Raw genomic sequence first — 26,836 nt, 5'->3', positions numbered from 1 at the left:
AGGAGAATGATCATGTAGTCTCTGGGGTTAGGGGAGCTCTGATCATTTTAAACTGCCCTCTGTCTTTAGGAACCACTTATCCAGATCACTTTTGTGTCTCTGATTTGTGCTGTGCTTACTTCTGTTCCTTTCTGAATCTAAAAATAGACAAAAGGCTAAAGGGTCTGACTCCAAAATAACTTTTATAGGACCAAAATAAAGAGATGAGTGATCCACACAGCAGATCTCAGTCAACTAATTCTTCCCATATTAGTCCTAGTAGTTCATCCCAAACATCAAAATCTCAAAGGAAAACTGATCATCTGTGAGGCAGCTAGGTGGCACAATAGAGAGGATAGGTCTTGAAGTCAGTAAGACTCAGATTCCCATGTTTAAAACCAGCTACAGACATTTACTAGCTTTGTAACTCTGGGCAAGGGACTAAAATCTTGTTTGCCTTGGTTTTCCCATCTGTAAAGTGAGTGGGGAAGGAAATGGCAAATCACTCCTATTTATCAACCAAAAAACACCAAAAATTGGACACGATTGAAAAACAACTTAACAATAAAATGTAACAAACTTCCTGACTCTAGGCCAAGGACTCTATCCAATGCATCACCTTGTTTTCCCCACAGAACAAATAGATTTGACCTCCCAAATGTCAAAGTAGCTTGTACTTCAACAGTAAATATCCTCAACAATCTGCTTTCCCCATCTTTCACTCCTCCCATACCTATGTAAACCATCTCATTATCAAAGCTCTAGATAACAAATATAACTTGTAGGCTTCCCTATAATCAGTACTCCATATAGTTTGTACCCTCTTGTGAGATTCTCTCTTTAGTAAAATAATAATCTGGTGCATTTTTAGCTCTTCCCTAAGGGTGATTGCATTTCTGGAAACAACTCAAGTCTTCCAATCACCATTTAAACATGGAACAATCTTTCAGGATAGTAAGAAACAGAAGAAACAGGCAATGTGTTACAAACAAAAAAGTCCCTCCCCCCAGGAAAATAATTTGGGGGAAAGGGAGTAGAGCTGAGAATAGAGGGAAGCAGACTTACTCTGTGATATCAAATTCACAAGTCAGGAACAGAGATAGAAGAGAAAGGAAGGCCAATCTGAGCCCCTACTCAAAATGAATTGTTAATGGAGAAGGGGTCAAACTTTACAAAAGAATCTTCTAGGTTGAGAGAGGATGCAGGAGTGATGGATGTTCCAGGGCAAGGAGGCCCCAGTCTCTGAGAGAAGTTCCAGGATGAAACAGTACGATTTGGAAGTCCAGAAGCTGGGAACAAAGATAGGAGTGCTATTTTATCAGATTCATTCTTTGTAAAGGGCTGAAATTCTGAATAGGTGCACTAGAATCAGACAACTGAGCACTTAAGGCTAATTACCTATTGGACAATACTCAATTAGCATATGATTGGGAAAATGGCCCTTCTCACTATTCTGTGCTGGCTCCATCTTTTGGTATATACAGATAATTATAAGAGGGATTAGGGGGTGGAGTAAAACAAGCCAGAGTCACTTTGGAGGAGAATAAGGAGAAGGGAGGTTGGTGGCAAGCCCTCGTGGAGTTTCGCCCATCTCCTTTACTTCTCCCCCTAAAGACCAAGGACTTTTGCTGATCCTGACTCTGGCTGATCCTGAGGTCAACAGGGAGCTAACTCGGACTTCACAATTCTTAATTCCTAAAAATTCTCAACAACAATTAGGCAAATCTGAAAGAAGTCCCAGTAGGCTGAGTAGTTCATTATCAACTGAATTCATCCCAACACCTGGCTTTTGTCACTGCTTGGTCTGCTACCTGCCTCTTTCATCACCTGGTTTTGGTTTGGATTATTTATTTCTTTATTTAATTTTGCTACTGACTTATCTCCCTGCAGCATAATCTTTCAACTCAGTCTTGGTTCACTGGCCCTTCATCTTTCAAACATGGCTACTGCCATGGCTTCTCCCATTATTGTTGTCTTCTGACCTTAGATAAGTTATTTAATCTTTCTTTTTTCTCAATTATAAAATGAGAGATTTGGACTAAATGATTTTGAAATTTCCTTCCGCCTTCAAATTCATGATCCTGTGATTTTCTTTTTCCTAATTCCTTTTGGGTCTCTCCTTTTCAATCACCTCCATTTTTTGCTTTCTGCCATGCACCCTTAGTCTACAGAATTCTGGGAAATGGAATTTTTTCCCTACTGGTACTAGGACTACTACAATTATACAAGCACTTTCCTACCTTCTGTTTCTGACCCTTCCAAAATGAATGGAGAGAAAGAATAAAGTGCCTCCATCTCACCTTCCAACTTTTATTCATGTGTGCTATGAGAGTCCACAAGTATTCAGAGGAATTCTTCCTCTTTCTCCTGAATGGAATAAACTGAGTGAAGACCTTTCATAGGCAACTATGCCCTAATTGTGACTTGAAACTTTGCAATAACAAGTTGATGGATAGCTAAAAAACTGCTGGTGTTCCATTGTCTTGGATAAACAGTTCCCCTCCTGTTTCCCCTCATCACTTAAGGCATGATGACTTTGGGCATTCAGGTAATAGAATTCTCTCATTCAAGAATATCTGTTTGTATAGCAGTTCTCTGGGGAGATTTGAATTAAAAGTTTATTTACTGGTATTCTTTTGTTTCTGAGATAGATTTCCATGTTTAGAGTGTAAGCCTGGACTCCCCCAGACAATGGGAGAAAAGTGGGGGACTTCAGTATTTAGGGTCTAAAAATCTTGTGTTTTTCAGTTTGTGCTTTGCATTCCTCTACTGATACTTTATCTGTTGGGAGTTGCCCTTTAGCACAAGATTGTAATAGATCCTTTTCTTTTTTTTTTTTTTTTTTTTTTTTTTTTTTTTTTTTTTTTGCTTTTTACCTTGAGAGTCTCTGATCTCTGATTTTAATTTGAGTAAGGGTCACTGTCCTAAACACTATATTTCCTCAGAAACCTCAGCAGAAGGTGAAATTTGAACTAGGATTTGAAGGGTAGGCAGTGAAATCGAGGGAAGAAATGATTGTGTTCTCTAATTGTTGTTTTTTCCTATATTTGAAAGCCTCTTGAGGGCAAAGATGAAGGTTCAGAGGAAGCTGCTTCACTGAAAGTGTGTTTAGGAACATAGATAATAATCTCTATAATTGATACTCTGCTGATGCAGCCTAAATACATTAATGTAGTTCTTGGAAAACAAATTAAAACTCTAGGTACATATGTACAAAGACAGGACTAATCACCATGGCATTCTGAGCCCAATATAATTTGTTCTCTTCTTAGTGAGTCTCTCTGGAACAAAAAAAGCCCCTCCTCCCAAGAAATATATCTGTTTAAAATCCAGAGCATAGACTATTCAGGAAACACAAATTTAATAATCACTGGGAGATAAATATTTCATAATCTCCATGAGATAGGAGATGCATAATTAGTGACATCTACTTCTCTCTTCTCACCAGGCTTATAAGAATATAAAAATCTACATATCAGCACATTCATATTAAATTGAATTTACTGGGAATGCAATTAATTTTAAAAAATACACACACACACACACACACACACATTTAGTTAAACTTTGACTAGCTTCCCCAAATTATCTAAAGTGGAAAATCTTTCTAGATCAGAAAGCTGGCTGCTTAGATAGTGACAGATTTTTCCAAATCAACCCTCTCCTCTGGCTGTGGATTACAGACAATTGTGGTAACAGAAAAGTGTTTTGAGTTTTTCTAGTGAGAGTAATATTTTTGAGAAAGGGAGAGGAATATCTTTGGTATCTTCACATGAAGAAAGGAAGATTGAGAGAGGGAATTTGTTTATCTGCTGAAGAGGCTCTGCCAGTGCCAACAACAGAGAAATTTTCTGGGTTATGATACATTAAAATTCATCTTAAAAATCTATTTATTTTATTTTTTATCATTAATTATTGATTGATTTATTGATTTTAGTAGTTTTATTTATTTATTATTGATTGATTTTAATTTTATTTTATTTATAAATTTTTGTAGAGAAACATAATTCTGGAGCTTGCTTGAAGCTAATTTTTGTTCCTTTTTAAGGTAGATAGCATGCACAATTACTTGCTTATTTGGACAAATACCAAATTTAGACAACTAACAGACTTCTAAGGAAAGAATCAGACTGTCCACCATGTAGACCACAATTATTCTCAAGTTCACATTCAGAGGTTTCAGTGTTCTCTTAGTCACCATTTCTTACACTTTTTCCCCTCCTCCCAATATATTGCTTTTAAGAGATGATACTATTATTCCAACCCCAGAATTATGGAGCATGCCAATTAAAGATCTTTGCTTAACAGTAAATCTATATATTTATAACCCAGAGGTCAGTAAACTTCAAGGTAGGCCTTATCAGAGGAGTACTGACAATCAAAGACCCCTCATGTCCATAGAGATACACAAGCAATCAATGGGAGATTCTAGCAACAGATTAGAGGAGGAAATCCAGGAGAGCAGGCAGTTAGTATCAGGAATTCAACAATAAATAATACATTAATCTTCTGGAATGACCTTAGAGGTATAACTGGGCTAAGACAACAAGGGTTTTTGGCCAGGATATCTAAATCCAGAAGATACTGATGGCATTTTAGTAATGTTGATGCAACTGAACTTAGTGCCAGGATCACTGGAATATTAATTGAAAAAAGAAACCACCTTGACCCAATATATTCAAAAGTTATTAATTTTTTACACCACTTTTTCAAGTCTAATTTTTTCCCCTGAGGCAATGGGGTTAAAAGATTTGCCCAGGGTCACACAGTTAGGAATTCTTAAGTGTCTGAGGTCAAATTTGAACTCATGTCCTCCCAATTTCAGGACTGGCTGAACTAGCTGCCCCATTCAAGTTTAATCTTGAAAAGGCTATAAGTCAAGACTAAAGTGAAAGGAATATTGGAACACAATTTTTTTGTTTGCAGATGATTGTGCATTCAATGCAGTCTGAAGCTGAGATGCAACAAAGTATGGATCAATGTTCTGCTTACTTGTGCTAATTTTGGCCTGATAATTAACATCAAGAAAACACAGATGCTCTATCAGCCAGCACCACACCATCCATATGTGGAACCACCAGTTACAACAAATGGAGGAGTTTTGAATGATGTGGATAAATTTACTTATCTTGACAATATAGTTTCCAGAGATATACACATTGTTAATGAGGCTGACATATATATTGCCAGAGCTAGCTCAGTGTTTGGTGGCTCCAAAGAAAAATATGGAAGAGAAGAGGTATTAGACTAACCACCAAACTGAAAGTCTACAGATCCCTTGTGCTGACCTCATTGTTGTATACCTATGAAGCCTGGACAGTACACCAGTGCCATGTCAGGAAACTGAATCACTTCCATCAGGTAGATTCTGAGGATCACCTGGCAGGAAAAAAGACACTTAGATCCTTTCTCAAATTAAGCTGCCAAGCATTCCACCTCTACTGCAGAGAGTGCAACCTCCTTTGGGCAGGCCACATTGTTCTTAAGCCAAAAATAGGCTTGCTAAAAAGACTATTTTATGAAGAGCTCACATAGAGCAAATGCTCACATGAGGGACAGAAAAAGCATACAAGGACTCTTTCAAGGTCTCTCATCAAGAACTTTGGATTGATTTCATGCCATGGGAGATACTGGCACAGGACTGCCCAGCATGGCATACTCTCATCAGAGATGATGCTGTGCTCTATGAGCAAAGCAGAATCAAAGTAGCTCAAAAGAAACATGTGCAAATTTAAAGAATCTACCCCAAATGTTCACATGGACTATTTCTGTCTGACATATGGTAGAGCATTGTGAGCTCATATTGATTTGATAAGCCACAGTAGGACACACTGTAACTTGACTAAGCTAGGGATATCATTTTGGTCCTCTTAGAGAATGAAAAAACAACAACTAACCAACCACTTCAAACCCTGATTTCTAGTGTTTACTAGTGTTGGAGTTGTAAAGGCTCATATTGAAATTTTAACAATCAGCAGTTATGAACTGGTATGAGCTGGCTTCAGTATACCACTGATCAGACTAGATGACCTCTAAAGTCACTTCCTGATTTAAGTCAATTTGTATGATCTAGGGGGATCTAGGTTTCATGGGCAAATATTCTGGCAGAAAACCAGGTCCTGGGCAAGGAGTCAGAGCAGGATATAAGGGTAAGGGACAAGACAGAGTGCCTCAATAAATACAAAGGAGCACAAGACAGAGGGGCTTGGTTACAAAGAACAAGATAAGAAGCCTGTACTAGAACCAGGATACAAAGTCCAACAAATTTCACGATATAGTTATGGAGTAACTGCCTACTCTGCACTGTGAGCCAAACCTAAACCACAGAGAAGAGGCAAACCTCCTGGGGGCTGGGGAAAAGAAAGACCCTTTCCCCAGCCCCCAGTGACAGATGACAATAATAATCTTGGCAACCCTCAGTCACAACTTTCTGTGCTAATGAAAGGAAGCTCTCCACCCTGGCTCTGAGGGATTTCTCTGTTTTTCAGAGGATGATCATCAATCAACTCAGAGCTGGTGATAGAAGCGCTGGAGGGCTTGGCAGGGTGGGCACAGTGCCCTGGCTTCTGGGCTGTGGAACAGCCTTGTCATTGTATAAGGATCAGTAGATGCACTTCACTGGTTTACTAGGGAATAAATCCTTTCATGCAGTTTTAGAGAGTAAAGCTCTTGAGCCTTATAAGTCACCAGATCCCTGAGGTGCCCTGTCCTACCCTATTCTTGAGGTCTTTTTCTCAAGAATAAGGACACACAATTTCTCAACCTGGAATTTACTTGAAATATTTAAAAAGACAATACAGTATCGACAGATATGAGATTTTTTTTTTTTTTTTTTAAATGCATAGACATTTAAACTCCTCTTCTAAAAATTCCTTGTTCACCGGAGGGGGAGTGTTTGAGACATAGGATTTTTCTCTGCTTTGTTATGTTACACAGTTGCTATAGGGTTGCCGAGGCAAATATGTGTTTTGGTTGGCTATAAGTGTGAGTGGCCAAAACACCCTAATTTCCTTCTGAAAACAGTTCCCAAAAAGAACAGAGATATCTGCTGTCCAACTGACCTACTTAGCAAGTCTCCTAGAAAGACATGTCTATGTGGGGCTGTGCCTGGCATGGATAAAACTATTGGCTCTTATCATTGAATCATAGAATTTTAGAGTTGGAACAAATCTTAAGGGTTCAACTTTTTCAACCAATGTAAGATCCTAGTCTACAACATCTTTAATTGATGGATATAGTGCTTAGCACATAGTAGTGCATAATAAGTATGTGTGTATTGATTGGTAGATCTAGCCTCTGCTTGGAACAAAATTCAGTTATCCCTTTCACATTGCAGAAGAAAGAGTTCATGGGTGGTGGTGGTAGTAAGGGGCATGGTATCCCCACAATCTGGAAAATCTGCATACAATTTTTTGGTTCTGCCTTTGTACCAGAGAAGAAATCTGAATTTTTTTCTTTTTCTTTTATGAGATGTTTATAGTATTTTATTGTAAAATCTGGATTGATGTTGTACAATACTACACATATGTTTTATGTATACTTTCTAAAGTTTCTAAACATTTTCTGTGTCTTCTGGCCTTTATGTGTCAACTGTGACCCTTATAAAACTCTAAAAAAAATTCCCATTTAATTTCTTGCAATACATTCAAAATGTAACTGTAGTAGTAGCCATGGGACAGGGTCGGTATTTCACCTTTCAAGAATCTTGAGAAATCTGAAGTTAAAAATAATTCAGTCTAATCCAGACAATCATAATGGCTCTCAAAGGCAAATTCTTAGAAGGTGTTTTCATTACAAACCCCAGTGATTTAAAAATGGAGATGAGCAACTCATAGCATGGATACTTTAGAGCTTCTTAGTTATTATAGAACTGAGTGGCAACTTATAGAACTGGTGGCATTCTCTAAGTAACCAGCATATGCATTTTTATATCTCTTTCTTCTATCTTCTTTTCTTCTACCTCCATTCCCTTTCACCTCCTTTATTTTTTCATACTCCAATGCCCTGAAGTGTTACTTGGTTCAGCTGATCAAGCACTTCCTATAAAGGCAACAATGAAGGCTGTGTTTGTTGGATGATGGTCATAGGACTTTTCCTCAGGTGCCTCATTGCCAACAGATGTGGGTCCTGGCTACATTCCTGTAAACTTAATTCTCCTGCTATCCCTCTTGAGATGGTCTGCTTCTTGTAGACTTCTCTGCCTTGGTTAGGGGAAATGGGTTAAAAACAGATGGGCTTTTAAACTCTTTACTGTATTTGATAGGAAGCTGACCTTAAAGTCAGGAAAACCAGGGTTAAAATCTGGCTTCTGATATATACTGGATGAGTGACCATAGGAAAGCACATATATAATGTACATAGGCAAATCATTTAGCCTTTCTCTATGTATAGAGGAAAGTTATTTAATCTCCAGGTGCTCTAATCAATTCTCTAGTATTACAAATTGAAGCCTACTTGGTAAAGTGATAGATCACTGGCCCCAGAATTAGGAAGACCTGACTTCAAAATTTATTAGCTGTGTGACTCTGGGTAAATCACTTAACTCAGAAAACTCTGTCTCAGTTTCCTCATCTATAAAATTATCTGGAGAAGGAAATGGCAAAGCACTCCAGTATCTTTGCCAAGAAAATCACAAATGGGTCATGAAGTTAGATATGACCAAAAATGACAACACAACAACAAATAAGTTTCAGCCAAAGGCCAATCTTAATTGTTAGGGGAACTTATCTGGTTTGGAGTTTGCTTTACCCTTAATAATCACAAATTCAGTCCCATCAGACCTATCCTATTCCTGACCAAAACAATGCAATTCACTAGAAGCCAAGGCTCTGAAGCTTTTTCTTTTCTTGATAACCTTTCCTTAATAAGTATATTTTACTTTCAATTTAGACAATTAAATATTTACTAACTGTGCTAAGCACCACAAGGGGAATAAAAATGAAATCAGTTTTTTTTTCAAGGAATTTACATTCTAATAATAAACTGAAAAAAAAAAAGTCAATAGTAGCAGATTATGTCACTTAAAACTATGGCAATAAGCTACAATTGCACTTATTTTTTATATTATATTCTAATTCCTGAGACTACATGAATGAAGAGGGAATAAGAAGATAAACTAAAGACCATCATGCCTTCATACTGATGTAGAAGCAAGCTGTCCAGCAATCTCCTTGAGTCTTTCTTAAAAATCTGAGATGTTTCTCCAAACCATCAGTGACCTGAATTTGGGTCTTCACTTGAGATTGGTAATCAATGGCCTGGAGGAAGGTATATTTAAAAAGATGCTTTATTTCATTAGTTTTGGTACTTTATATCATCTTATATCACAAATCCTCCAGGCTTTACGAAACAATCTTCATGAATTGCCATGGCCAGAAAAATTTATTACCTTACAGCCAGTGTTTTATAGTAAAGATTCTCCAAATTTAGTTAAGCTGGTGTTTAGACATGAAACACATAAGTAATAACTTGTGTGGGTCCATACTCAAAGTTTTGCCAGCTTGGCAGCATCTGTCAGAGCTTGTTTTCCACTGGTGTAATCTTCTAGAATCAGGGTCATTGCCACATCAAGTTAAACTTTTAGAGAAGAGGGACAACACACTGACATTTTTGTTACTTTTGGTTATTTTCCTTGAAAGCTAAAAAAAATAAAATAAAATAAAAAATTCTTTTGGCTCCTAAATTTGGGAGTTGGTTTATAGATTCAAAACAAATTTGTAAACACTGCTCTAAGAATGACTGTCTTATTTTTGTGTTTGACACACAGTGGAGCTCCAGAAGTGTCCTTAGCTGACCAATTCTTGAAAATTATGCAATTAGCCTGTCCCAATGACAGGAAAAGTCAGAATGCCCTAAAAGGATGTCAGGTCAGTTTAATATGACAAAGGATTAATTTCCATGCCTATTTATATAGAAACTGAGCTTCGATGGTTCAATTTGCATTATTTAATGAAATTCAACAGGAACATTTTCTGGACCTTTAAGAAATCAATTAATCAATCAAGTATTGCTTAAGTACTTACTATGTGTCAGACACATCGTGTGCTCTGAACTAGAGATACAAATGCAAGGAGTGAAACTATCCTTACATTCAAAGAGTTTATATTCTAATGGGAGAGACAACAAGAACATATATATGTATAAATAGAACAAACATAAAAAGATTAAATACAAGATAATTAAAAAACAAATTAATTTGGGTAGCAGAGCACTAGAAGTTCAAAATACCATGAAAGGTTACATGTAGAATGTGATCTTGAAAGAAGAGAAAGAGTCAATGAAGTGGAAGTGAAGAGAGAATTCATTTCAGTATAGAGGGAAGTCCAATGCAAAGAAGATGGAAGATCTTAAGGACATCACTAATTTCTGCAGTGTTGTCCTTTTGGCTGATATATTACTGTAATATAGATCTGTCTAATTGATTTTTAATATCATTTTTCCTTCCTTGAAGAAAAACCTCAATACATTTCTCCTATTTTCCTGTATACAAAATCTCAGGCAGTATATATGACATCCGATTTTTATAATTAATTCTCTATAACTGAAATCGATCTTTTCCTCCTCCCTCAGATTGTCTTAAGGGTCCTTTGTTTTGATCTCAGCTTTGCCCCTTTACATTTCTACCTTATTCTTAGATATGTAGTACAAATACCTTGAGGACAGTGACTTTTTTCCTCTTATCTTTGAATCTTGCACATAGTAGGTGTTTTGACAAATATTCTAGGATAATAAATATCTACACAATTGTGGTTAAATTAGGACCTCAAAAATTCACTTTTCAGATAATATAAATTTATGTAATTGTGTATTTTTAAAATATAAAATATACAGTCTTACATGTTCAGTACATTAAACTTGTGAAGTATATGAGGATATGAAAAATGAACAGATTATTTCCCTTGTGGTTAACTATAAGACCACATATACCCATTTTGGAGAGCTTAATTTTACCATAAGTGGTATGGCCTAGAAGCTTTTTTTCATCTCTACTTTTAGTCATTTTTTGGCACATATTGATATCTATTATAACATCAGCCAACTAGCATATTAATTGAATTCAAATCATTTCAACTAAAATTCACTCATAATCAGCAATAAGTAGGATGAATAGGGCTGAAAGGAAGGAAAACTCTAGAATTCCACAGGCAAATTTCTCAGTTTCATAGTGAAAATATCCATTAGGAAAAATTCCCATGGGGCCACAGAGTAGACCGAGTTACCTCTAAATAAATTGACTTAATTTATTTTCTCATTTAGCAACTGACCACACAAACACATGTTTGTATTTTAGGAATGAAATTAAAAGATGAAAAGATGCAATTCAATATTTATGTCCCAGATATAACACACAAGGAGAGCATTAAGGGTCAGGAGTGGCTAAATTTCTAGGGGCCAAAAAATGATGTCAAGCTGAGTTAAGGTGAGCCAAAAAGAGCGGGCATGTAGAATAGGTCTGGTAGGATGGTACATTATTATGGCAAACATATGGACCATTTTAGACAATTTGAGCAAAATGAGAACGGACATCAAATCTCAGCTTCCATCTTCAAGCATTGTAATGTCCTGCTCTTGGGGCTTCCTTATAGGCAAGCAAAGTAATTGATTCATTATGTTAATTTATTTTTCCTTATATTTCTTATAGAACCTGTAAACATCAATCGGCTATCAATGATGCTCATAATATATTTCTGATTGATCTATATGTATATGTATATCAGATGTGGAACTCTTTTGTCATTTCATTTTTTTTGTCTTTTTATTTTATTTTAGGGACATAGGAAATAAATCCGGAGGAAAAAAAATGGATTGTTTCCCTCTATCTCCTATCCCCTGGCACTGTCATAAATCAATAACTCCCATATTCTCATTTTCCATTTTAATAGTCAGGTACAAGGCTTTGCCCCTGATAACCTGGCTTGTAATCAAGTGATTACTTAAGATCTTTTAGTGAATTCTTCAACACTGATAATAAGGTTTTGGAAAAAGTTATACCAAAGTGTTGGAAAAGCTCAAGATTAGATCTAAAGTTTTTCACCTAATGAATCAATCTTTAATAATGTTTTTATTAAGATAAGAAACAGGAAAAGGTAGATAAGAAGGGTAGGAGAAAAGAAAATGTGAGCAGAACCATGAGCACTGGAACCACAGATCTAGATCTAGAGGTAACCTTAGAGATAATATGGACAAGCTCCCACATTTTAAATTTGTGGAGAATTCTAAGTCACCCTGACAGAATCTGAACCCACGTCTTTGAAGTCCAAAGTCAGTATTCTTTCTATTAGGCCACACTGATTGCATTAGCAAACTTCCTTAGTGATTTGGACCTTGCAGTGGACAATATACATATATGACATAGCTAGATTGCACAGTGGATGTATGGGGGAGACATAAAGTCAGGAATACCTGAGTTCAAATCTGGGCTCAGACATATATAAACTTTGGGATGCTGGGCAGGCCACTTAACTCTGTCTGCCTCTGTTTTCTCATCTGTAAAATAAACTGGAGAAGGAAATGGCAAACCATTCCAAACCACTCTTTGTCAAGAAAACTCCAAATGGGATCATGAAGAATTGGACATGACTGAAATGACTGAACAATGAACAACATACAGATTTTATCCTTGACTTAAAGTCCATTTGCATAAGACTCTCTTCATTTGTGGAAATTGATTACTCAATCTCAGAGCCTTCAAGAAGGGAGAGTTAGGGAGAATAGAGATCCTGGTCTTCTAACTTCCAACTTTGAGAGAGAAGACATGTAGTTCCAGACTTTTTTCAGGTCTCCTGAAGGAAGAGAAAGACACTGGGAGAAAACCAACGTTGAATTATGGGTTATACAGAAACAAGATGTCCTTCAAAATAACAGCTAACAATTATATGCCACTTTAAATTTTATAAAATGTTTACAAATATTTACCTCATTTGATTCCCTACAATAGGTAGGGAATGCAAATATTATTATCCTTATGTTACAGATGAGGAAACAGTGGCTAGAAGATTCACTGTGGCTTGTCAATAATAACACAATTAAGAAGTGTAAAAAGTAGGATTTTGTCACATATATCTTTTTACTCTAAGTCCAGCATTTGTTTTCAGTACATTGTACTGCTCATATGACCTCTAGAAATTAATCTTGACCTTTGCATTTAAGATTCAGCAACATATATATATATATATATATACACACATATAATATAACACATATATACACACATATATATATAAAACTCTTTCCCTTCCCTACCCTTTCCTCCTTCCTTCACACCAATCCTAGATATTTAGAGCAATGGAATATTAACATCCAGGCCCACTATAATTTTGTCAAAAAGGTTTTTTTTAGCTGTGATATTCTTTAACTATAATTGTCTACCTCACAACTCGAGTGCCTATTTAATATGTTTCTGTACCACTAGTCAAAATTGATAGAATTGATTTTAGTTATTAATGATTATTGGCAATTATTATTAATATTATTAGACATTTTTCAAAGACACACAAATCTAGTAACAAATGGATTTAATGAAGACATAACATGTTATGAACCACTAACAGAAAATGCAATGGTAAATCATTCTTTGCACCTAGACACAAAAGGATATAATTTCCTATAACTCCAGTGAATTATAATTTAATGCCTGTTTAATTCTTTTGACTCCCTCCCCTCCCCACATACTATCAGCACATAGCCATTTCAGAAGTCCTAGTTTCAGTGGTAGAAGGTTAGCACTCCCTCAGGGTAGAATGGAAAACTGAAAATCTTCAGCCTGGCTCTGTTGAAGACATGAAATAGATAACAATTGGGTTTGAGGAAAATCCCCTAAAGAAAGCTTAACTGAAAAAAAAAAAAAAGTCAGTAGCCATTGAAGTCAATAGAAACTGTGCTCTATATAGTCAGTATTCTCTGCTTGGAATAAGATTCTTTTTTGACATCAGTGACTACCTTGGGTTTCACTGTCCTTTGAGGGTGTGACCATTATCAATTGATCTACCATGAGGTCTCAGCTAGTTCAATGTAGTGAACCATCCAGCAATGTCTACACTACAGTTTTCCTCAGACCTTTCTTGAGAGGGATCCTTCATTCCCTTCCTGAACGAGCCAGTTTGAGCAGTTCTTACAGTCTGAAGAAGGGTGATAAGATTTTCTTGCCTTGAAGGTATATTGCTTGTTTGCAACTTAATAACTACTTTAGCCACAGAGACTCATTTGTAACTAGTTTCTTCATAGAGTTACAGAGTTGCTCCCCAATGGAATCTGATTTCTCTCACTGAGTGCCTACTCAAATGGATTGACTAAACTTTGTTCCAATGCTGTATCTCTCCAGTCTCCCTGGAATGATAAGGGGACTTCTAGGGGTTCTAGACTATCTTCTAAAAATTGAGGTTGGGGTAATGATATGGTGTGATTGAGGGGTGGTAATGAAGTTTGTATCTACTGTCTCTAGCACTCTACTTTCTATTTTTTTAAATTATAGCCTTTTACTTTCAAAATATATACATGAATAATTTTTGACATTCATCCCTATAAAATCCTGTGTCCTGATTTTTTCTCCTCCCTTTCTCTTCCACCTACCCCAGTTGGTAAGTGATCCAATATATATTAAACATGCAGCACTCTACTTTCTGATGCCTTGTTATCATCATGGGTACAAGGAAGGAGCACTGAATTTTGGGTCACGAGGGCTTGCCTGTGGCTCTGTGACAATAAGCAGGCATAACCACTCTGGAGCCTCAGTGCCTCCATCTGTAAAATAAAAGTTATATGGTAATTACTTAACAGGGTTGTAAGGAGTTTCAAATGAGATTTTATATGTAAAGGACTTTGCAAACTAAAGTGATAATAGCAAAAGCAACATTGTGTGATGATCAACTATGATAGATTTAGCTTTTCTCAACAATACAGTGATCCAAGACAATTCTAAAAGTCTCATAATGGAAAATGGCATTCACATTCAGAGAAAGAAGTGATGGAGTCTGAATGCAGATTGAAGACTACTATTTTCACTTTCTTTGTGTTTTTTTTTTTCTTTTTGTTCTGCTTCTTTCACAACATGACTAATGTAGAAATAAGCTTCTATGACTGCACATAATATAAATCAGAATGCCATCTTGGGGGAGGGGAGTGGGAAGGAGAGTGGGGAGGAAGGAAGAAAAATTTGGAACTCAAAAAAATCTTATTAAAAATGAATGTTGAAAATGGTCTTTACATATAATTGAAAAATAAAATATTTAAAACAACTTTAAAATGATATATGCATGCATGTGTGTACATGTATATAGTATATGTATATACACATATATGCACATACATTGATGTTGATTGTTGTTATGAGTAAAGTTCCATTTTTTTGGAGTGTATATTTGTTGCCTGTGGAATTTACATCATATAAAGTACCACAGGTTTAGAGCTTCAGGGACTCCCTATAGTCTCCAGAATATAAGTTCTTCTCTTTTCCTTTAAAAGCTCTTTATAACCTGAGTCCTTTCTATATACTCTTTATTCCTTTTCACATAATTGAGTTACACTGGTCCACATGCTGTTTTTTGAGTCCATGTCTTTTTGATGGTTGTCTCCCAGGCTTCCTTGAAATCTCAGCTTAAATACCATCTTCTTCAAGAGGCATTTCCTACTCCACCCAGATATGCCTTCTTTTCTAAAACTACCTTCCATTTGTATTGTATATGTATCAGAAGTATCTAGTTATTTACATATTATATCCCCCATGGGAATTCCTTGAAATCAGAGAATTTTTTTAAATCTTTTTTTTTTTTTGGTGGGGGGGAGGGAGGTAATCTTCAGCCTTTAGCACAATGCCTAACATGTAGTAATCACTTAATAGATGCTTTTGATGTTTGTGGCAGCCCTTTTTGTAATAGCTAGAAATTGGAAACTGAATGGATGCTCATCAATTGGAGGATGGCTGAATATATTATTGTATATGAATGTTATGGAATATTATTGTTCTGTAAGAAATGACCAGCAGGATGATCTCAGAGAGTCTTGAAGAGACTTACATGAACTGATACTAAGTGAAATGAGAGAAACAGATCATTATACATGGCAACTAGAAGACTATATGATGATCAATTCTGATGAACAGCTCTCTTCAACAATGAGATCATTCAAACCAATTTCCAATTGTTCAGTCGTGAAGAGACTCATCTACACCCAGAGAGAGGACTATGAGAAATGAGTGTGGACCACTCTATTCTGTTTTTGTTTTTTTCACTCTTTCTGTTATTGTTTGCTTGCATTTTTGTTTTTTCTTTCTAGATCTGATTTTCTTGTGCAGCAAGATAACTATATATATATATATATATATACATATATTGGATTTAACATATATTTAACATGTTTAACATGTATTAGACTGCCTACCATCTAGGGGAGGGGGTGGGGGGAAGGAGGGGAAAATTTGGAACAGGTTCTATAAGGATCAATGTTGAAAAATTATATATGTTTTGTAAATAAAAAGCTATAATAATAATAATAAGATGCTTTTGGATTAAGTGATTGATATTCATTGTGTAGAGAGAAAATTTTTTTCCTGCCAAAGAAAAGCCTGATATTGAGTGTTCTCAGCAGGTAAAGACTTTGTAGTTATTCTATAGAAAGGGAGAAGGCTAGTAGGCCACATTAAAGTAAAATTATTTATTTGAAAGACAGACAGCAAGAGAGTTCTTTCCTGGTGGCACTCTGGCAAACTTTTGCCCTACTAGTCTAGCATCTCAATAAGTTCCCTTTTAAAATCTGCAAATTAATACCAATTGGAGAAATTGGAAGTAGTTTGATCAATAAATGCGTGACCAGATTTCCATATTCTGTGACAGCCAAACCTGTTCTTGTTTCTCCTAGGAAACATTTTGAGAGCAAATTAGAATATAATAGTTATCAAATAAGCATAAAATAGCAGAATTTGAGATTTGATACAAGGAACCTTCTAATCCAAATAAATAGAGAAATAAAGAGAATCTCTACTACAGAACATTCCACAAGTGGTCTTCTAATACCTAGCCTCACATTAATTGTGTCACCTTGGGTAAAGCCTTAATCATTATCTGCCTCAATTTCCAAAATTGCAAAATGAGGAGAATGATGGTACCTGCCTCTCAGAGTTGTTGGGAGAATTAAATGAGATAATATTTGTAAAGTATTTAAGCACAGTAAGTGGAACATGGTAGATATTTAGTAAGTACTTATTTCCTACCTTCTTGAAGACCTATCTCTAAGGAGGAGGAGGGGACTATTAACATTTCAGGTGGTCCTTTCAATGTATTTCAGCATATTATGTCAGCTTTAAAAAAATATGCTATGGTCATCTGCTTGGTCCAATTCATTTGATCTAAGGAATTCTCTCGCTTAGTGTCAGAAATCCCTTTGAATGCCATCTCTTTATTCTTGGATAGGATAATATAAAGACAAGAATATACTCTTTCCTCTTTATTTAAAAGTAACAATGTACCAAGAGCATTGGAACGGTTCCAAAGGCATCTCTAAAACAGTGTGTTTCACAGAGTGATATAATTCAAAATAGTTGGATCTTAATCAATATTTGGTGAATGGGCTGTGTTGACTGGAAGGATGCAGTAAAGATCTCTTAAAGGATAATTGAAGGATACATTAATTTCATAGTTAACTAAATTGAATTCCAGAGAGTGAGGGAATGGCTTATCCAAAGTCAAAAGTCCTATAGGTGGAAGTCAAGAATTCTCTGACTATAATCAGTTCCCTTCCTCTCTATCACACTGCTATTCTTTGCTTATGGCTTACATGAATAACTTCCATATGCACTTTGGTAATGCAATGGATTGAGTTTGAACTTGGGAGTCAGGAAGATAAGTTCAAATCCATCCTCAGACACTTACCAGTTATGTGATCCTGAGCAAGTCACTTAAACTCTGCCTACTTCAGTTTTCTAAGATAAAATAGCACCTCCCTCTCTGAGTTGTTGTGAGGGTCAAATATTTGTAAAGCATCTTACAATCCTTAAAAAGCTATGTAATGTAATAATAAGTTAGTTATAATAATAGTAATTATTCCCTTTTATGGATTTTTAGCAAAGCTCCTGAGTCAAGGATCTTTAAATTGGTACTAGGTCCAGAAAATATTAGTTACTAATTATCACTGAACATTCCCTAGAGAAGTTAGCAACGAAGCTTCCCTCTTGGAAGGAGAAAGTAAAAGAATATTTTCCCTTCTTCCCAATACTTCAATATTCCTAGGCAGGAAAGCCTTGTTGTTCTTGGGTCCTAGCCTAGAATTCACTTCACCTCAAATTGCCTCGTCCTTTCTCCATACTTGGGACTTGTGGACAATATTTTTTTAAGGAGCTGCCTTTTAATTATTTTAATTCAGTTCAATCCAACTGAATTAAACAAGAATATTTTTAAAAATTTGCTGTATTACCAGGCACTGTCCTTAAAAAAAAAAAAAAAAAAAAAAAAAAAAAAAGGTGGGAGAGGTTAATACAAAGATGAACAAAACAGGAATCCACCCTTTCTTTTTCTTTGGAAGATAATATGGTGCCAAAGGCTCCCTACTCTCAGAGAGCTTGCATTCTACTGGAGCTATACAATGAGAATATAAAAAGTAAAATATAGAATAATCTTGGTTTATGCCTTGCTTGACTATCTTACCTGAAGATGTTACTACCTTGTCATATGGAATATAGAAGAGTGAGGAATTAAACATGAGTGTTGTGCAAAATGGCAGAGAGAAAGGTATGAGGCAACTACAATGCACAACCAATTAAAGAAAAGTAGATCTAATTGTATGATGGCATAGAGAGTACTCTCTGGCCTCCCAGTCTGTCTTTATAACTGGAAGAGAAGATGAACTGGTTTCAAGGCAAACCAACAGGTAACCAGCTATGGTAGTCACCAGACACCCTCCCAAAGAAGTCCTGTAGCACATTGGATGGATCTTCTTTTGAAAAGAGCTGCATAGGAAAGGCAGTCCCAGATAAATTGTGAACTGCATTGTTGGTGGGAACTTCTAAATCAATTAGATTACAGATCCATTTGAATATCTGAGTAATTACAAAATAATTTAGTTGGTATGTGGAGGAGAGAGTACTAACCATTATTGGGGAAGGGGAAGAATAAGGAAAAATCTCAGTTATAAAGTGGCATGCAAGCTGATTCTGAAAGGTATTTGAAGTGCTGAGGTGTTGGCCAGGAGAGAACATTCCAAACGTGGAGGGTTTTATGGGAAAAGACAAAATTTAGATATTGAATGTTATCTACAAAGAACATCAGATCAGCCAAATGGGTAGAATAAGCATAGTCTGTGAGGAAAAGTAATGTGAAATAAATCTGAAAAGATAGGTCTTATGTTAAGGTTAAGATCTTATGGAAAGTCTTAACATCCAAAGTTGTGGAATTTTAATTTGAACCTAAAGGCAATGTGGAGCCATTGCAGCTTCTTGATTTAGTTGTAAGCTGAGTCCTATACCTGTCAACAAGTGCCAAGAATTGGTTGGTGTTAATTGGTATTCTTTCCATCAAATGCTGTTTCCATTTAGAAATGTGATTAAATGTGTTTGAAAACTTGATTGATAATGATTGTGCTCAGGAAAGACTATTGATGATGTATTAGATGCATTAGTGCAGAGCATATGTTAAGAGGAGGAGGAAGAAGAGGAGGAAAGGGGGGGAAGAGGCAGAACTGAGGGATAAAAAGGAAGAAGGAGATGGGGAGAAAGAAAAAGGGGGAAAGAGAGGAAGAGGAGGAGAAGGAAGGAGAAGGCAGGTAATATCATTCCCCTCCCCCAGCTTCTTGATCAGAGGAGTGCTTTGGTCAAACCTGTGCTTTAGTAGAGACAGCTAAATGGTGCAATGAATAGAGTATGGAGTCTGAAGTCAGGCAGACTTATCTTCCTGAGTTCAAATATGGATGGACTCAGACACTTACTAGCTATGTGAACCTGGGCAAGTCATTTGACTCTATTTGCCCCAATTTCCTTATCTGTAAAATGAGCTGGAGAAGGAAATGGCAAACCACTCTAATATCTCTGACAAGGAAATCCCAAATGGAGTCACAGAGTTGGATTTCACTGAACAGAGTAGGACAACACTAAAATGACTAAACAGTAGTAACTAAGCAAACAGAACTACAGAGAAAATATGACTAATATTAGCCAGTTTGATTGAAAGAAAAAAAAAATCCTGAAAAATCATTCTTTTTTTTTTTTTTTTTTTTTTTAACATAAAATTTAAAGCTGGAAGGGAATTTTGTAACCTAGGATCCACAGAGTATTTCAGGGCAACACAGATCTCAGAGAGGGGAAAATTACATTATTATTTCAGTATAATTATTTTCTTTTATAAACCTACATATTTTATTATATGTTTTTAAATGAGGATCATGGCACAGAAGAGATTAAAAACAATTGTTCTAGACCTCTTTTTCATCTCACATGTGAGAAAAATTAACTCTATGAGATTGAGTCCCTTGCCCAAAGTGTAACTTGAGTAGTAAATAGTTTAATTTTCAAATTTAATTGCTCTGACTTCAGAATAGGATTCTTTCCCCTATAATGCTGAAGGTATAGATCACCCCATTTCCAAACCATGATTTGAACAAGCATATAATAGTTCTGAGATATTCTTTTCCTCTTCTTCCTTCCCCTTACTCAAGAGCACCTGCAATTTCTAACAAGCCACTTGTCAGGAGAATTAGCTCAAATGTAAGGCCTCCTTCCAGAATTGAGATGAACCCTGTATGAGTATTTCTAAACAAGATTCATATTTAACTAGGAATGCTTCCAGAAAAAATACCATGCCCTACAGCTTTAGCAGGGTCACTCATTCACTGCTATGTTATTTAAAAGTGAGAGACCTGGCAGACTAACAGTGCCAGGCTGTTAAGGTGTACCCTTTGGCCAAAGATCTGGATTTAATGACTGTGGAGAGTGTGTATCACCTTCTCACTCAAATGGTAGGGAGCAAAGAAGGTTCAGAGAAAGCCTGATCTCCCAAGAGAGATGGGGGAAAACCCTTGACTAGCAGAAGGTAGATTCCCTAGGAAAGGAGCCAGGAATCTCAGTAGTGAAAGCTAGGAGAAAGTGGAAGGGAGATTAAAAGTAGTGTTGTAGTTGAAGGAAATCAGGACACTTTAAATCTGAATCCCCTGAAAAAACCACAATTGACATGACCAAAACATCTCCACAATCCCAGTAATCCACATTCTGGGGTCACTAAAGAAGAGAAGGAAGAAGATAGAATTCTCTGTGAGGTGTTGGCCATGTCTTCCTCCGTCTTGGAAGATATGACTGTAGAAGATGGATAATTGGAAAGGGACAATTTCTAACCTAGAACATAAACTTACTAACAAATGACATTATAATTCACGAGTCAAAAAGAGTGCCTACATTCTCCAATTTTTTACAGCATTGATCTCTATACTGTTTTACGGCTTTGCTACCTCTTTTCTTTTTCCTTTCTTTTCTTTTCCTTTCTTCTTTTCTTTTTTTCTTCCAACCTTCCTTCCTTCTTCTATGCTTCTTGGGTCTCATCAGATCCTCATTCTCTTGTTTTTTGGATAATTTCTTATTATTTGCATATTCTCTTAAATGCATGAATAATTCCTTTCATTGTGTGATTGTTTAGGAAAGAAACTACAGTTCTTTTAATCTCTTAGTCTCAGTTCCAGAATGAAATGTTTAATGTTGTTGTTTAGTTGAATGTGATTCTTTGTGACCCCTTTTTTGGCAAAGATACCATAGTGGTTTGCCATTTCTTTTTCCAGTTCATTTTATGGATGAGGAATTGAGGGAAATGACTTGCCCAGATTCACATAGCTAGTAAGTATCTGAGACTAGATTTGAACTCAGAAAGATGAATCTTTCTGACTCTAAGGCCTGACATTCTATCTATTGTGACACCTAGCTACCCTAAACTGAGGCAAATAGAGCTAAGTAACTTGCTTTAAGATTATGTAGCTGATCAGTGTTTGAGGTGAAAGGACCTCAGAGACCACTTATATTAACTCCTGAGGATCACAGGTTAAGGGACTTAACTATGATTACACTTCAAGTAAAATGTATAGAGAGTACTGTATAGATTTTCCTGACTTCAAGTCCAGAATTCTACCTACTATCTTCTTCAAGTGTAACTGCCTAGACACAATTCCTTCCTCCCCACCCCCACCCCACCTAAAGATTGACTAACCTGGCTGGTCTATTTTTCTTCTAAATAATGAAATCTTACATTTCTTTAACAATTTATGTTTTAAAAGTTTTTGCCTTAAACTTGTGAGATAGATAATTACAAACATTATTATTTGTATCATCTTAAAGATAATGAAATTCAGCCTCAAGGATGACAAGTGATTTGCCCATAGTCATGCTGTTAATAAGTATTAGAATGACACTGAGATCCACATTTTCAGGGTAAAGTCTAGTATCAATTCCATTATAACACACTATCATTCCTACAAATTAAGTCTTCTTCCAAATCCATCATGGAATTGATCAATTTTACTCTCTCCTCTTCTACTCCTTCCCCAAATAATAAGCAAACACCATTTTGCTTTTAAGGTGACTAAGAGGTAAAACAAATAAAATGAAAAATTACAAAGATAAAATGTCTTTAAAATGGATCTAAAGCAAAAGTGATCACTAATTTTTATAAGCATTTCAAAGTGGAGCTGATCATACACACATCTACATGCATATATTATATATACACATATGTATACATACATGTATGTATACATTCACATACATATACACAGTCATATATTTAAATATATGGCTCTTTTATTCCCTTGGACTGCTATTCTTGATTCTCTATTCCATATGCCCTTGGATCCTGGCATTTGATCTTTTACATTTATAAGATAAATAAGAGTCTTAATGGTGAGATATCCAAATTAGGTAACTGGCTTGAAAATGTAATGGAATGAATTCCTGGGCTTGAATTCTAGTTCTATTACCTGTGTGACAATGGACAAATCGCAGATCTTTTCTGGGCCTTAGAGTCACAGGACTATAGCATCTAGATTGGAAGAGACCTTAGAAGTTATCTTGTCTGACACCCTAATTTTACAGATGAGGAAAATCAAGCTTCAAGATTGTCAAGATACTTTTTTAAAATGTCACCAGTAGTATTGGCAGAGTGAATATTTGAACCTGGGTACTCCTACTTCATTCATATTCAAGCAGAGGCTTCCTCTATAAAATGTGGAGAGTGTACTAAATGATCTCTAAAGTCTTTAAATTAGGTTTCTTCACATCTCAGGAAATTCCATCTCACCCCCTTTTCTCCAAACAGTTAAATCATTATAGATTTATTTAAACTCCAATATAATTCCTATCTTACAGGGAAACAAAACCCATCAACCATAAGGTCTTTATTTTGGTGGAAATGTGATTAGATCAAAGGCGTGGGAGGCAAAGGGAGGGAAAGAAAGCTGTGGGAATTGGGGGCAGCAGGTGTGGAAAGCAGGAGGAGGTTGCTTAGGAGAGAAGTGGGGAGGGGACGCGTATGTATCACATTCTGCCACTAATTGTGTCTGCAAATTGCATTCCAATGTATGGGGCTAAAGAGGATAAAAAGGAGGACTCCCACATTTGTTATGTCTGAAGTTTCTCTCAACTTTCTAAAGGACATGTCTAATGACATTATGCTGTGTCACTTTGACTTTTTTATCCACCAGAGCTGACTTCCATGTGGTCCTTCAATAGGAAGCAAAGAGCTATTTCCTTTCTCTTACCCTTTAACTTGATGTAAAACAGCCAGCGCTCTGTGATGGGCCATAGTCCTCTGGTAGCTTTGGGTTCCATTGCATTGTTTTGCCTTCAGAGATAGAAATCTTCCAAATCAATTCAATCAACTGCAAATTTGGCAGATGGGAGGTGATACAGTATAGCTGTTGATGAACACTGACCCAGCCCCCCCCTGACCTTCTCTTCCCAGTCTCTCCTTCTCTTCCCAGTCCCTCCTCCTCATCCCAATTCTCCTTTTTCTGAAAACAAGGTGTGAAACTTTTCCAACAGACTCTCCTGAGATCTTCTGTACTTCTTAGTTTCAATTCATCAGAAATATTGAGAAAATAATGTACAGTAGCACATTGGTTGTTCAGCTTCCTGTCTCAGCCCAAATTAGGAAACAATAAGAGCCTCTGAGAAAAAAAAAAATCAGAACAGTTATAAATTTTTTTTCAATTGTGAAAGCATCCCAGTTCATTTAAGATACCAAAAAAGGAGGCAGCTAGGTGGTGCAGTGGATAGAGCACTGCAGTGAAATCAAGAGGACCTGAATTCAAATCTGGTCTCAGATACTTTACACTTCCTAACTGTGTGGTCTAGGGCAAGTTATTTAACCCCAATTGCCTCAGAAAAAACCAAAAACTTTTAAAACACAAAAAATACATTAGTCAAATTGGTTTGTTTATTTCTAAATAATGTCATGACTACCTCACAACTCAGGGGATCTCTTTCTATAAGGAAAAACTATACAGTGACTTTAACAATTAAGACCTTTTACAATATAGTTGTTACTCTTCTTTCCAACCTTGTTTCACACTATTCCACTTAAAAAATAGCCAAATTTTGACCAGATAAGACTATTATTGCTTCTACTAACTTTGGATTTACAAAGTGCTTTCCTTATGAAAAAGGGGAGAATTAAGAAGTGTCTTGATGAGGGTGAAAGGAGAGTGTGAAAACTTGGCTTGAAGCTTAATGGAAAAAAAAAAAAAAAACCAGTAACTGAAATTCTGGCAACTGGTCTCATCACTTCCTGGAAAATAAAGGGAGAAGAAATGGAAGCAATGTCAGATTTTATATTCTTGAGCTCATAAATCACTGAGGATGGCAACTGCAACCATGAAATTAAAATATGCTTACTCCTTGCAAGGAAAGATAAGCAAATCTGGACAGCATACAAAATAGCAGAGATACCACCTCCACAAAGGTCCATATAGTCAAAGCTATGACTTTCCCAGTAGTAATGTAGAGCTATGAGGAATTATTCAATTGAAAGAAATGATAGATCCATTTGAGCATGGTTAACTCTCTTAAGTTCTGTCTCTTTTTTCAAGACCTAGCTCAGATATTATACAAAAGGCTTGAACCAGATTGGAAGTTCCCTTCATGGAAGTAAATACATGGGCTCTCTGAGGTACAAGAAAATTGTCAAGGAGGTAAGAAAAATATTTGGTAAATTACCATTTTATCCTACTGAAATATTCCCAATAATGTTAATAAAAAAAGAATGTGTGAGAAGGAGGTGAGGGTTGGGTGGATAAGAGAGAGTATTAATTATAGTGCATCTGAAAAATGTTAAAAGAGCAACTGATTCCCAAATGTGAAATAGTCAAAGCAATTTTCAGATGATGAAATAAATTAGAACCATCTATAGTCATATGAAAAAAATACAAATTAAAACACCTCTGAGGTATAACACCCCATATTTGTCATATTGGCTAAAATTACAGGGAAAAATAATTATAAATGTTGGAGAGGATATGGGAAAACTGGGACACCAATGCATCATTGGTAGAATTGTGAAATAACCCAACCATTCTAGAGAGCAACTTGGAACTATGCCCCATGGGCTATCAAATTGTGCATACCCCTTTGATTCAGTCTGTATCACAAGGAAATCATACTAGAGGGAAAAGGACCCATATGTGCAAAAATGTTTGTAACAGCTCTTTTTGTGGTGGCAAAAAATTGGAAAATGAATAGGTGCCTAGCAATTGGTAAATGATTGAATAAATTATAGCATATGAAAATAATAGGATATTGTTATTCTATTTTTTAAAATGATGAACAAGTTGATTTTGGAAAGGCCTGGAAAGATTTACACAAACTGATGCTAAGGGAAGCCAGCAGATCCAGGAATACATCATACACAGTAACAGCAAGAATGTGCAATGATCAACTATGAAAGACTTGATTCTCTTCAGCAGTTCAGTGATCCAAGACAATTCCAATAAACTTTGAATAGAAAATTCCATCTACATCCAGAAAGAGAACTGTGCAGATTGAATGTAAATCAACACATGCTATGTTCACTTTTCTTTTTCTTTTTTCTCTTTTTGTTTTCTCTTGTGGTTTTTCTCTTTTGTTCTGATTTTTTTTCTCCCAACATGATTCATAAAGAAATACATATTTCAAAAAATCATTGTACATGTGTAACCAGAAAAAGAAATTTTTTAAATTAAAAAGAGACAACTGAAAGAATAACTTATACTGACTAAAACCAAAACTTATGTGAATCAAGATTCTTAGATATGTTCTTAGTTAAATCCAAAGTAAGAAAGTTTGAATGCTATATATGTGCATATCCATTTCAGACTATATCCAAAATAAAACCATTATATGATCAAAAAACAGAACCAAGGTTCTCACTAAATTAGTTGATTGTATTCCTGATGCAATTGAACAATTTTGTGATACTAAAAAATGTGATTATTTACCAAATAAATGCTTCCTTATGAAAAATTAATTTATTTTTACATGCATGTGAACGGCGAACTCTCCTGTTGAATAAGGATTGAGAAGCAATGTGGTATAATCGATAAAGAACTAGTTTCAGAGCCAAGAAAAGGGCACATTTTAACTTCCCCTTAGCTTCTCATTGCTAAGGACAACTCTAAAATTATAATTTTCAGAAATGGTGTTTACTGGCATAGTCAGAGGGAATCTCCTTACCTAAGAGTTTAAAATACTAGTGAGGTTACAAGTCTCTATCTTCTTGAATGGGAACTACAAGAAAGTTTGCATAGTCAAGAGGCCTGAGGCTTGAAAAGTTTGAAAACCTCTAGACTCAGTGATCTCTAAGTTTATTTAAGCTCTAAATCCATGATTATATGGACAACTCTATGAGGTAAGCAGGACAGGTACTATTAT

General features: G+C 35.9%; 1 long non-coding RNA gene across 1 annotated transcript in view; it reads left to right on the top strand.

The window, feature by feature from the left end:
- Positions 1 to 26,836, top strand: part of LOC141553710 (uncharacterized) — a 106,879-nt gene that overhangs the window by 78,788 nt on the left and 1,255 nt on the right. Inside the window, exon 2 of the long non-coding RNA XR_012485596.1 lies at positions 25,021 to 25,122. This is a non-coding gene — a long non-coding RNA (uncharacterized LOC141553710). The remainder of the gene's footprint in view (positions 1 to 25,020; positions 25,123 to 26,836) is intronic.

The sequence above is a fragment of the Sminthopsis crassicaudata genome, chromosome 2 (assembly GCF_048593235.1).
Source record: "Sminthopsis crassicaudata isolate SCR6 chromosome 2, ASM4859323v1, whole genome shotgun sequence".
Taxonomy (NCBI): Eukaryota; Metazoa; Chordata; class Mammalia; order Dasyuromorphia; family Dasyuridae; genus Sminthopsis; species Sminthopsis crassicaudata.
The sequence above is the reverse complement of the archived record's forward strand: the minus strand, read 5'-3'. Positions and strand labels throughout refer to the sequence as shown.